We start from the raw sequence: 13,321 nt of genomic DNA, 5'->3' as shown, positions 1-13,321 counted from the left end.
CTAGGTATTTTATTTTTTTTGATGCAATTGTGAATGGAGTTGTTTTCCTGATTCCTCTTTCTGTTGGTTCATTGTTAGTGTATAGGAAAGCCACAGATTTCTGTGTGTTGATTTTGTATCCTGCAACTTTGCTGTATTCCGATATCAGTTCTAGTAGTTTTGGGGTGGAGTCTTTATGGTTTTTTATGTACAGTGTCATGTCATCTGCAAATAGTGACAGTTTAACTTCTTCTTTACCAATCTGGATTCCTTGTATTTTTTTGTTTTGTCTGATTGCCGTGGCTAGGACCTCCAGTACTATGTTGAATAACAGTGGAGAGAGTGGGCATCCCTGTCTAGTTCCCGATCTCAGAGGAAAATCTTTCAGCTTCTCGCTGTTCAATATAATGTTGGCTGTGGGTTTATCATAGATGGCCTTTATTATGTTGAGGTACTTGCCCTCTATTCCCATTTTGCTGAGTTTTTATCATGAATGGATGTTGAACTTTGTCAAATGCTTTTTCAGCATCTATGGAGATGATCATGTGGTTTTTGTCTTTCTTTTTGTTGATGTGGTGGATGATGTTGATGGACTTTCGAATGTTGTACCATCCTTGCATCCCTGGGATGAATCCCACTTGGTCATGGTGTATGATTCTTTTGATGTATTTTTGAATTCGTTTTGCTAATATTTTGTTGAGTATTTCTGCATCTACGTTCATCAGGGATATTGGTCTGTAGTTTTCTTTTTTGGTGGGGTCTTTGCCTGGTTTTGGTATTAGGGTGATGTTAGCTTCATAGAATGAGTTTGGGAGTATCCCCTCCTCCTCTATTTTTTGGAAAACGTTAAAGAGAATGGGTATTATGTCTTCCCTGTATGTCTGATAAAATTCCGAGGTAAATCCATCTGGCCCGGGGGTTTTGTTCTTTGGTAGTTTTTTGATTACTGCTTCAATTTCGTGGCTGGTAATTGGTCTGTTTATATTTTCTGTTTCTTTCTGGGTCAGTCTTATAAGGTTGTATTTTTCTAGGAAGTTGTCCATTTCTCCTAGGTTTCCCAGCTTGTTAGCATATAGGTTTTCATAGTATTCTCTAATAATTCTTTGTATTTCTGTGGGGTCCGTCGTGATTTTTCCTTTCTTGTTTCTGATACTGTTGATTTGTGTTGACTCTCTTTTCCTCTTAATAAGTCTGGCTAGAGACTTATCTATTTTGTTTATTTTCTCGAAGAACCAGCTCTTGGTTTCATTGATTTTTGCTATTGTTTTATTCTTCTCAATTTTATTTATTTCTTCTCTGATCTTTATTATGTCCCTCCTTCTGCTGACCTTAGGCCTCATTTGTTCTTCTTTTTCCAATTTCGATAATTGTGACATTAGACCATTCATTTGGAATTGTTCTTCCTTTTTTAAATATGCTTGGATTGCTATATACTTTCCTCTTAAGACTGCTTTTGCTGTGTCCCACAGAAGTTGGGGCTTAGTGTTGTTGTTATTTGTTTCCATATATTGCTGGATCTCAATTTTGATTTGGTCATTGATCCATTGATTATTTAGGAGCATGTTGTTAAGCCTCCATGTGTTTGTGAGCCTTTTTGCTTTCTTTGTACAGTTTATTTCTAGTTTTATGCCTTTGTGGTCTGAAAAGTTGGTTGGTAGGATTTCAATCTTTTGGAATTTAATGAGGCTCTTTTTGTGGCCTAGTATGTGGTCTATTCTGGAGAATGTTCCATGTGCACTTGAGAAGAATGTGTATCCTGTTGCTTTTGGATGTAGAGTTCTGTAGATGTCTATTAGGTCCATCTGCTCTACTGTGTTGTTCAATGCTTCCGTGTCCTTACTTATTTTCTGCCCAGTGGATCTATCCTTTTGGGTGAGTGGTGTGTTGTAGTCTCCTAGAATGAATGCATTGCAGTCTATTTCCCCCTTTAGTTCTGTTAGTATTTGTTTCACATATGCTGGTGCTCCTGTGTTGGGTGCATATATATTTAGAATGGTTATATCCTCTTGTTGGACTGAGCCCTTTATCATTATGTAGTGTCCTTCTTTATCTCTTGTTACTTTCTTTGTTTTGAAGTCTATTTTGTCTGATAGTAGTACTGCAACCCCTGCTTTCTTCTCGCTGTTGTTTGCTTGAAATATGTTTTTCCATCCCTTGACTTTAAGTCTGTACATGTCTTTGGGTTTGAGGTGAGTTTCTTGTAAGCAGGATATAGATGGGTCTTGCTTTTTTATCCATTCTATTACTGTATGTCTTTTGATTGGTGCATTCAGCCCATTAACATTTAGGGTGACTATTGAAAGATATGTACTTATTGCCATTGCAGTCTTTAAATTCGTGGTTACCAAAGGTTCAAGGTTAGCCTATTTAGTATCTTACTGCTTAACTTAGCTTGCTTATTGAACTGTTATATACACTGTCTGGAGATTCTTTTCTTCTCTCACTTCTTATTCCTCCTCCTCGATTCTTCATATGTTGGGTGTTTTGTGCTGTGCTCTTTCTAGGAGTGCTCCCATCTAGAGCAGTCCCTGTAAGATGTTCTGTAGAGGTGGTTTGTGGGAAGCAAATTCCCTCAGCTTTTGTTTGTCTGGGAATTGTTTAATCCCACCATCATATTTGAATGATAGTCGTGCTGGATACAGTATCCTTGGCTCAAGTCCCTTCTGTTTCATTGCATTAAATATATCATGCCATTCTCTTCTGGCCTGTAGGGTTTCTGTCAAGAAGTCTGATGTTAGCCTGATGAGTTTTCCTTTATAGGTGACCTTTTTCTCTCTAGCTGCCTTTAAAACTCTTTCTTTGTCCTTGATCTTTGCCATTTTAATTATTATATGTCTTGGTGTTGTCCTCCTTGGATCCTTTCTGTTGGGGGTTCTGTGTATTTCCGTGGTCTGTTCGATTATTTCCTCCCCCAGTTTGGGGAATTTTTCAGCAATTATTTCTTCCAAGATATTTTCCATCCCTTTTCCTCTCTCTTCTTCATCTGGTACCCCTACAGTATGGATATTGTTCCTTTTGGATTGGTCACACAGTTCTCTTAACATTGTTTCATTCCTGGAGATCCTTTTATCTCTCTCTATGTCAGCTTCTATGCATTCCTGTTCTCTGATTTCAATTCCATCAATGGCCTCTTGCATCCTCTCCATTCTGCTTATAAACCTTTCCAGAGTTTGTTTCATTTCTGTAATCTCCTTTCTGGCATCTGTGATCTCCCTCCGGACTTCATCCCATATCTCTTGCGTATTTCTCTGCATCTTTTTCAGGAAGACTGGTTAGGTCTGTCTCCTTCTCTGGTGTTGTCTCTGTGATCTTTGTCTGCCTGTAGCTTTGCCTTTTCATGGTGATAGGAATAGTTTGCAGAGCTGGGACGAGTGACGGCTGGAAGAACTTCCCTTCTTGTTGGTTTGTGGCCCTCCTCTCCTGGGAGAACAGCGACCTCTAGTGGCTTTTGCTGGGCAGCTGCACGCAGACAGGGCTTCTGCTTCCTGCCCGGCTGCTATGGAGTTTATCTCCGTTGTTGCTGTGGGCGTGGCCTGGCTCGGGCTGCCGCTCCAAAATGGTGGAGCCGCGTTGGAGGGGGAGCGGCCTGGAGGCTATTTATCTCCATAAGGGGCCTCTGAGCTCCCTGCAACCCAGGGGATTATGGTGCCCAGAGATCCCCGGATTCTCTACCTCTGGATTAAATGTCCCTCCCTGCCCATTTAAGACTTCCAAAAAGTACCCACCAAAACAAAACGACAACCACAAAAAAAAAAAAAAAAAAAATGGCCTTTTATTTTTCTTTATTCTCCGGTGCCAGCCTCAGGCATCTGCTCACTGGTCTTGCTGCCGTTTCCCTAGTATTGGGGTCCCTATCCCTTTAAGACTTCCAAAAAGCGCTCACCAAAACAAAACAGAAAAAAAAATAAATTAAAAATATAAATAAAATGGCCGCTCACTTTTCTTATTTCCTCCGGCGCCAGGCCTCGGGTACCCGCTCACTGTTCTTGCTGCCCTGTTTTCCCAGTATCGAGGGCCCTGCACTCTGGCCCGGATGGCGGGGGCTGGGTGCTCGGCTGTCCTGGGCTCCGTCTCCCTCCCGCTCTGCCTGCTCTTCTCCCGCCGGGAGCTGGGGGGAGGGGCGCTCGGCTCCCGCGGGGCCGGGGCTTGTATCTTACCCCCTTTGCGAGGCGCTGGGTTCTCTCAGGTGCGGATGTGGTCTGGATATTGTCCTGTGTCCTCTGGTCTTTATTCTAGGAAGGGTTGTCTTTGTTATATTTTCAGAGATATATGTGGTTTTGGGAGGAGATTTCCGCTGCTCTACTCACGCCGCCATCTTGGCTCCCAGTTGACAATCAACATTTTTATGAGGCCCCTCGTGTGCTGTAGCATGAAGTGTACAGCATTGCTTAATAAAATTTTCTTGCCAAAAATATTGAATCTAAATTCAATCAAGCCTGTAGATCTAACAGCTGGTTTTCAAGGGCTGGAAGAACCAGTTAAACGACACCCCCAAGGATACAATCAGATAAATCAAGAACTTCAGTATTTTCTGTAAGACAACTTGTTTTATAGAAGATAAGACATAAAGATTAAAGATAATTGATATCATAAAAAAGGGTCGGAGTGATTTTTCTAAATTTTAAAAACGTAACCAAATGCTTGATTGTATTCTGGTTCTGAAAACAAAACAAAATGGCTTTTTAGACATTTTTGGGATAATTAGGGAAATTTGAAAATGGACTGGTATTATATGTCAGGCATTATGTAATATTAGTATGATGGATATGAAAGAAAATGCCTTTAAAATTTGGAGAAATGCTTAGGAGTAAAGAGTCATGATGTCTCTCATTTCCTTTAAAATGGTTCAGGAAAGGAAAAAATGAAAGAGGAAAAGTAATGAAAGCAAGCAAGCCAAGGAAAATAAATACTTTGAAGTGCATACATACATTTACATCTATGTATCTACCTATATATAAAGCAAATATGGTATCATATTTGAATCAGTCAGAAGTATAAGGATCTCAGAAGTATAAGGATGCTTACTGTACTATTTTACTTTTATTGTATATCAGAAAAAACTTTTTGAAGGTTTTAAAAGGCTGAGCTGAGTTATCGTTGTTACCAACCACTACCTCCAGAATTCAACCGAGATTTTTCACCTGGAAAATGAGGCTCTTAACAACCTCCAGCCTCTTACACTTTGGTCCTGATGGATTCCATGATCTAATTAAATTGATCCACACATCTTTACCCACGTGTGCCCTACACTTTCCCAGATTGGTGCCTTTGTGTGTGCCCTCCCTCCTCTCAATGCCCAGCACAATGCTTTCCCTCCACAGTCTCTTCTGATTTCCTGCCTAGAAATAATGCCCTTCCCAAGGGCTTATAATTTCCTGTGACATTAGTTATCTTGTCTTACTTATATTCCCAACGTATCATCTCTGCTAGAGTGTAAGTTCCTCCAGTGTGTGATTTGTACCTGTTTCATCTTCCATTCTCCCATAATTGCAGGCAGTCTTGCATACTCACCCGTTAACAAGTATTTATTGAGCATCTACTAGATAACTTCCAGGCTTGAGCCAAGTGTTGGGGACAGAGTGGTGAAGGTATAGATAGGCTCCAGTTCCTTGTGGAACACAAAGGAACTCAAGGACAGACAGGTATTAAACAAGAAACATACAAATAAATATATACAGTATTTGCACAGGGACAATATGTGTAGTCCTTTTCATCATACATACAGTACTATGGAGAACAACCAAGAGAGGAATAGGAGTGACCTGTTTCAAACAGGGATGAACTCTCTTTAAACCATCTGCAGGCTGGGGTGGAGTTAGAAAAGGAAAGACTGGAGGAAGTTATTCTAGTGTAAAGGCCTGAGGGGGAGGAGCGTGGTGGTAACAGTGGAGGTGGTAGCAGGGACAGACAGCCCAGATGTAAAAGGCCTAGAAGGCCTCCTGAGGAGCTGGGTTTTATTCCAAGGGCAAAAGGAAGCAATAGAAGGGATTAGGGTTAGTGACCCCAATTTTTGTTTAAAATTATTAAACAAGAAATGAGAGGTCACAAGAAATGAGAGGAGACAGCAATTAGAAACTCCAGCCTTTTAGGAGAGAAATACTGGTGACTTAATCAAATGTGATGGCAACAGAAATGGACAGAAGTAGACAAATTTCAGAACAGGAACACCACCTGCGAGGGGGTGAAGGAAAACGGGCAGAGGGAGAGATTGAGTTGAGATGCACTTGCAACAGAGGCTCACCTGGGGGGACACCTGGAACTTGACTGGCCTATCCCAGGTGGCCAGCCTGGAGACTAGATGGCCAGGTGCTTACACCACAGCACTGATCAGTCATTGCATGTGGGCTGCATCCAAGAAGGGGCACAGTGCAGGCATTCCCCTTTGGGAGAGGGCAATTCACAGAGGGAGACAGTCTTAGCCATGAACCGTCAGCCACCAACATTTTCAGCAGCTGGGGTGTAAGTACCCAGTCCTAAGGAGGGGATCTTGGCATTACTCCAGAGCATCCACTACAACATTAAGCCATTTTCCTCATAGGTCAGGACTCACATTATGTGGTTCCTTTATTTACAAGAAAGAAAAAGCAGACTGGACACCTGACAGATACTGTACTTGCTAATAAGCCTTTTGTTATGTTTGCCACAGAGGTACTGTTGGTAGAGCCTCTTATTCATGCTTTTTCTGAAAGCCCACTAGTTCCAGATACTGTGCTGAGCAGTGGAAAAGAGGGATGATTCTATCTCTGGTTGTCAAAGAGCTGTCAGCCTGGCATCCCTTGCTTGTGTCTCATTTTTCCTGGAGCAAGGACTATGTCCTGGCCCTTTGGTCTTTCTTTGTTCACCTTGGTGTAGCAGGATGATGAAACTCACAGAAACTAGGAAGACACAAAAGTGAGGTTGGAGCTTGTCTTGCCAATGGGTTTCAGCCCCAGGCGAGTTCACTGTGGATTCAATGTGACCAAAGAAATGATAGTAGAATGTTCTTGGGGTGAGAGGGTTATACCCAACTTTATTTCCACAATGGCAGGTCAATCACTAAAATCTCATTCACTCAGAGTGAGCCTGCATGCAGCAAGCCCGTCTCTGCCTCTGGGCCTCTCTGTCTGCACAGCTGTCCCAGTCTCTGTCCTCAGCAGTGCCACCACTCCAGCCTCTGGTCAGCTCTCCTGTAGCCTTGCAGCTGTGCCACCATGTCGCCCAGAGCACTGGGCGGAGCTCTTTATATAGAGTAAACAGCACGTATTGCCCACACGTGTGTAATGAGCTAGCCAACCAGGGCCAGGTAAGAATTCTGACCACAGAACTTTCATTTTATCCACAGAGCTGCCAGATACATCAGAACAGGTTAAGAGTCTCAGGGAAGTAACTCAACCCCCTACTTTTGAGTTACAAGGAGGTCGCTCCTAGAAACAAGGACCATATTCTGTGTGTAACTGATAGACAATCACACAGGGAGTATTGTAGTTTGAAAGGGAGAGCTTCACAGCAACTCCATAGGGAAAATCACTTCTCTAGGCCTCTAGCAGTAGGCACCATTGATTTACTGAGGAACTATGGTATAATGTTTAATTATTCTGTTTTACAGCCCTGACCAAAAGGGTCCAAATACTGCTTTTTCTAAATGAATGTAATCTTGGGCTATTTACTTACCCTTTCACCAGTTTCCTTATGACCATATTAATAGCATTTATTTCTCGAGGTTTTGGGGAAGGATTACATGAAAATGCATGAAATATACCTGGTATATAGTAAATAATAAATGCTCAGTAATTATTAATTATGCAAGACTACCTTTGAAGTACAACATGACTAACCCACACAGGCCCCATGTGTCTTCCTCGTGGGTATTAGACATGCCATAGCAAAGACTAGAAATGCCAGGACTTCATATGAGGTAGAAAGGGATTAATAAAGCAAGGATAGCAGCTTTTACTGAGTGTTAAGCCCTTTCACAAATATGTCATTTATTCCATTTTTACAGATTGAGAAACTGAGATCCAAGTAAGTAAAGTAACTTGTAAAGGCAAAGCCACCATCGAAACCCAGATATGCACAGGCCTATAGCTTTGTGCCTTCAAATCTATTTTTTTCTTAATAACATAGTGAAATTAGGTGTCATCAACACAATGAAATGACATTTGGTGTAATTTGGATAACAGAAAATATAGTTTATTTTACAAAAGTATCACTAGCCTACCCTTGCTCCTATTTTTCCCAGGAATGATACTAACATTCAGGCTACATAAACCCTCCTGTTTTGCACCAGATAATCATGCATTTCACTTCAGAGAAAATGGAGGCTGTGGGTGAAGAATTCTCTCAAATTTGTAATAATGTTTTTAGAAAGATTGTTCAAAATTAATTGCTTTTTCTCTAATAGCACTTAATGAATTCTAATACCAAATGTCTGAAAAAGGGCTTTGTAATAATTATGATTAGGTTTATCTGCAAATCAGAGACCCATTTATGTTGGTTTAAACACATGAGTTTATTCTCACATATAAAAGAAACCTGGAGGTTCAGGGTTAGTATGGTAACTCACTGAAGTCTCAGAGACACAGACTCCTTTCCCCTCCACTCTTCATTATTTTTGTTATTGAGATTACCTTTTGCCCCAATATGGCTGCCAGAGCTCCAGTCATCACAACTGCATTCTAGGCAGCACAAAGAGGAAAGGAGGGAGGATGAAAGTTCATTCCCTTCCTTACAAGGAGCAGTTTTGGATGTCCTATTCAACATGTCTGCTTACTTCTCTTGTCAGATGGAGAAGTGATTGGAAAATGTAAATGTAATCCAAGTGTTCTATTTCTGCTGCTCCCTCACTGCAATCTTGGGCAATCCTGTCATGCTCTCTCTCCTATTGCCTTCAAATACAAGCCTGTTATATAGAAATAATAAAAGAAATAAAGGGTTCAGAAATATAAATATAGAAAATGAAAACCTCCTGTAATCACACCTTCCATAAATGACTAACAGTTTTATTGTATACATTCTTCTACTATCCTATGGGTTTTAAAAATAACTGAAAAAATTTTAATGATGAAATATTTGACATCTATGCATTCTTAGTTTGCCATGGCTACCATAACAGAAAATCAGATAGGAAGGCTTAAACAACAGAAATTAATTTTCTCAGTTCTGGAGGTCAGAAGTCTGAGATCAAGATGTAGGTAGGGTTGTCCCTTCTGAGGTGTCTCTACTTGACTTTTTGTGGCCATTTACTCCCTGTGTGTCCACATGGTCTCTGTGCCTGTCCTAATCTCCTCTTCTTAAAAGGACACCAGTCATATTGCATTATAGCCCAACCTAGTGACCTCATCTTAATTACCTCTTTAAAGACCGTATCTCCAAATATGGTCACATTCTGAAGTCCTGGGTTGCGGGATTAGGACTCCAATGTCTGAGTTTTGAGGGACACATTTCAGGCAGTAACATACTCAGAATACACATGATGTATGAAAGTTATGAAGCACGATAGTAAAACTAATACCTGTTGATCCACCACTGAACATAAGAACTATGAAAAGACCAATTTCCTACATCTTTTTCCCAATCCCATTCCCCTAAACACTTCCAAAGGTAACCACTGTCCTAAATCCACTAAAAAAATCTCTGTCACTTTGCCTTTTAAAGGCTGGGTCTTTTCATCCTGCAGACAAGGGATAGTGCTGTTAAGTTCTCTCATAAGTGGCCCTTTTTCATGTCTATTTCCATCTCCATACAGCAGAGTGATTTTTTTTGGTATCATTAATATACAATCACATGAGCAACATTGTGGTTACTCTATTCCCCCCATTATCAAGTCCCCACCACATACCCCATTACAGTCACTGTCCATCAGCATAGTAAAATGCTATAGAGTCACTACTTGTCTCCTCTGTGCTATACTGCCTTCCCCATGCACTGCCCTATGTTATATGTGCTAATTGTAATGCCCCTTATTCCCCTTGTCCCTCCCTTCCCACCCACCCTCTCCAGTCCCTTTCCCTTTGGTAACTGTTAGTCCATTCTTGGGTTCTGTGAGTCTGCTGCTGTTTTGTTCCTTCGGTTTTTTCTTTGTTCTTATACTCCAGATGAGTGAAATCATTTTGTTCTTGTCTCTCTCACCTGCCTTATTTCACTGAGCATAATACCGTCTAGCTCCATCCATGTTGTTACAAATGGTAGGATTTGTTTTCTTCTTATGGCTGAATAATATTCCATTGTATATATGTACCACATCTTCTTTATCCATTCATCCACTGATGGACACTTAGGTTGCTTCCATTTCTTGGCTATTGTAAATAGTGCTGTGATAAACATAGGGGTGTGTATCTTTTTTTTTTCTTTTTGGTATCATTAATCTACAATTGCATGAGGAACATAATGTTTACTAGACACTCCCCGATCACCAAGTCTCCCCCACATACCCCATTACAGTCTCTGTCCATCAGCATAGTAAGATTACTTACCTCTCTAGAAGTGTCCCCCTCAGACTGTAAACTGTATCAGAGCAGTACCTTCATTTGTCTTTGTCACCACTGTATTTGGAGTAATGCTGGTCACACAGGTGCTTGCCTTAATATTATCAAATTTTTCCTGATCTAGGGGTTGTTGTGGTAAAACAAGTGATTGCATATTTTTTGAAGTGGGCCTTGCACACGCAGATGAATTTACTGCATAAAGGCCAGTCCTCTGAATAACCCCTTGAAGCTGTTTCTTCACAGCCTACTTCACAAACAGGTATTGATTGGCTGGATGCCTGCTAGGTGTTGCACGTGCTGGGTCTTGGCAGGCAGCAGTGAACCACACCGTTCCTGCATTCATGGAGCTCACATATTAATGCAATGAATGAATGAATGAATCAATCACCTGTGACAGAATATACTTAATATAAAAATGCGCTTCAAAATAACTGGGATACAGGAGAGAGGGTGGAATCAAGCAGTCTTTTTCTTTCCAAAAATGCTTTAAGCCAAAGAACTATACAAGTGCCTGACAGCAGCTTTCCTGTAACTCTGATCCTTACATATTGCAATTGACATGGATAATTGCGACCTGAATTGCTTTTTTTTTTTTTTGACATTACTGAGAGCCAATTGCTTAATTTGCCTGCTTAAAATAAAGATATTAAAATCCAATCAGAAGAATTTGAAGATGTGTCCTTAAGTGCTTGCAGCTTTTCAGCCGCTCCTGTATAAAGCACGGGTCCTGGAGCAAGAGCCCTCTTGTAGCTGGGACTAGACATGGAGCTTAAAACTTAAGGTTTAAATGCCAGCTTTAGCCCTTACTAGCTGGATAGTCATGTTCATCTACAGTTTTGGTACTGTACAATTATACCTGCCCATCCTATTTCAAAAGGTTATAGAGAGGACGAATTGGAAATTAAGTTTTCTTTATACACTATAAAATAGCTGTAACATGCTATTGTGGCTTTACCTTTGTTCACAGTTGAACAATGACAAAAGTATCTAAAGATCAAATTCTATCAATAGGGCAGCAGTTAAATAAATTATGCTGCAATGGCACAGTGGAACACTATACAACCACGGGCAAAACAGGGTAGCTCTTATATATAGTGACAAAAAGATGTCCATGATGTATCATGAGAAGAAAAGTAAAAATATAATTATGTATGCATATGCGTAGAGAAGTTACTTGGAGGACAATACACTGTTAGCAGTGGTTTTTCTAGGGGTGCATTTGAGATATTTTTTCTTTGTAAATCACATGCAGATTTCTCTCTGGTTCTTTATTGGTATAAAATCTGAGCAATTTAAGATACTCTATTCACAACTAGGAAAGTACACATAATGCTGATTATCTAGCTCCCTTCTATTTCCCAGCTCTCAAGTCTGATTTAGATTAATATTGCCTTGGAGGATGAATGTGGCTCAGCAGGGAAGCTTGGAGTCACAATGAAAAACAAATTAGTAAGCTCCCTGGAATGAATGTTGCCTTATGAGCAACATTTGCAAAGTAAAAAGCAAAGCAGAGGCTGTTATGAGACCTGAGAACTATTCAGAACTGTGCCTCTGCTGAAAGAAGGAAAAGGGTCAAAAAATGCTATTAGGTGACTTTAAGATCCTGAGTTCTCAGATTGAAGACCTGTTTCTCTAAAAACCCACATATTAACTCCCCAAAGACCACAGTATTAATATATTTAAACATCGCTGGGTGAAGAAGAAAAATGTGAGAAGCCTTCAACTCCCCACTTCTATGTTTTACATGCTGGACTTTGCTGCCCTTGGAAGGTAGATGGGAGTTGGCATCCGCTCTCTGGAGGAAATTCAGTCACATCTTGGCCTTCCTGATTGGCAGGACAACTTCAGCAACCCGCTGGCTGACACTCAGACCAGAGCGGATCTTCCTGGAGATGGAGCTGGGAATTATCTTGATTCCATAGTAGGCTTGGAAAAAATGCAGTTTAGTGTCAGTATGAAAGCTTACTGGGAGTCACAGCTTGGACTAACCAAAGTGGTTACTTGATTCCTCAACAGAATTCCTCACCTTAAATATTCAGTAATGGAATTCCTAACCACCTCTCAGGGGAACTGGCTTGCTTTCACTTGACTTTTTCAGACCTCTAGCACATTCATCTGCTACAAAATCAAATGAATGGCTCTGAAGTCAGGCACAACTAGATCAGACAACTTTGCCCTGCCAGAACTTAGTTTCTCACTAGAAAATAGAGGGCTACTACTTTTAGTTTTTAGACAATAACCCCTCTCTTGGTTATAATAGCAATGAATGTTTGTTAAAGACCATTTGGACAATATGAAAAGCAGGAACAAACACCTACACCCAAAATCCTCCATTTCTCCCCCTGAAGGCAACCACTGTTTTTTGATCGCCTTTGATTGCATTTTTTCCTCCTTACGGATTAAGTCAAACACATATACAGAACCTATTTTACACTTAACAATATATTCTTAATATTTTGTGTAAATTCTTCAAAAACAATTTTTTATTTAAAAATATTTCTTCTAAGAATATAAGCATTTTCTCTATAGAAAATTTGGAAAATACTGAAGAGCAAAAGAACGCTCCCCCTGTTCCCACACCTACTGGACAGGTACCAGTAACCTTTCAGAAGATATCTTCCCAATATATATATATTTTTATTATACAGCTGGCCCTTGAACCACCTAGGGGCTGGGATGATGAAACCGTCCATGGTCAAAAATCAGTATATAACTTTGACTCCCCAAACTTAATGACCTACTGTTGACCAGCTTTATTTATGAACAGATAACACATATTTTGTATATCCTATGTATTACATATTGTATGTTATGTACTATTCTTACAATAAAACTAGAGAAAAATGTTTTTTCAAGTTGTTGCTAACTTCCCAAGTTTT

The sequence above is a fragment of the Manis pentadactyla genome, chromosome 9, assembly GCF_030020395.1.
Source record: "Manis pentadactyla isolate mManPen7 chromosome 9, mManPen7.hap1, whole genome shotgun sequence".
In the NCBI taxonomy this organism is placed as follows: Eukaryota; Metazoa; Chordata; class Mammalia; order Pholidota; family Manidae; genus Manis; species Manis pentadactyla.
The sequence above is the reverse complement of the archived record's forward strand: the minus strand, read 5'-3'. Positions refer to the sequence as shown.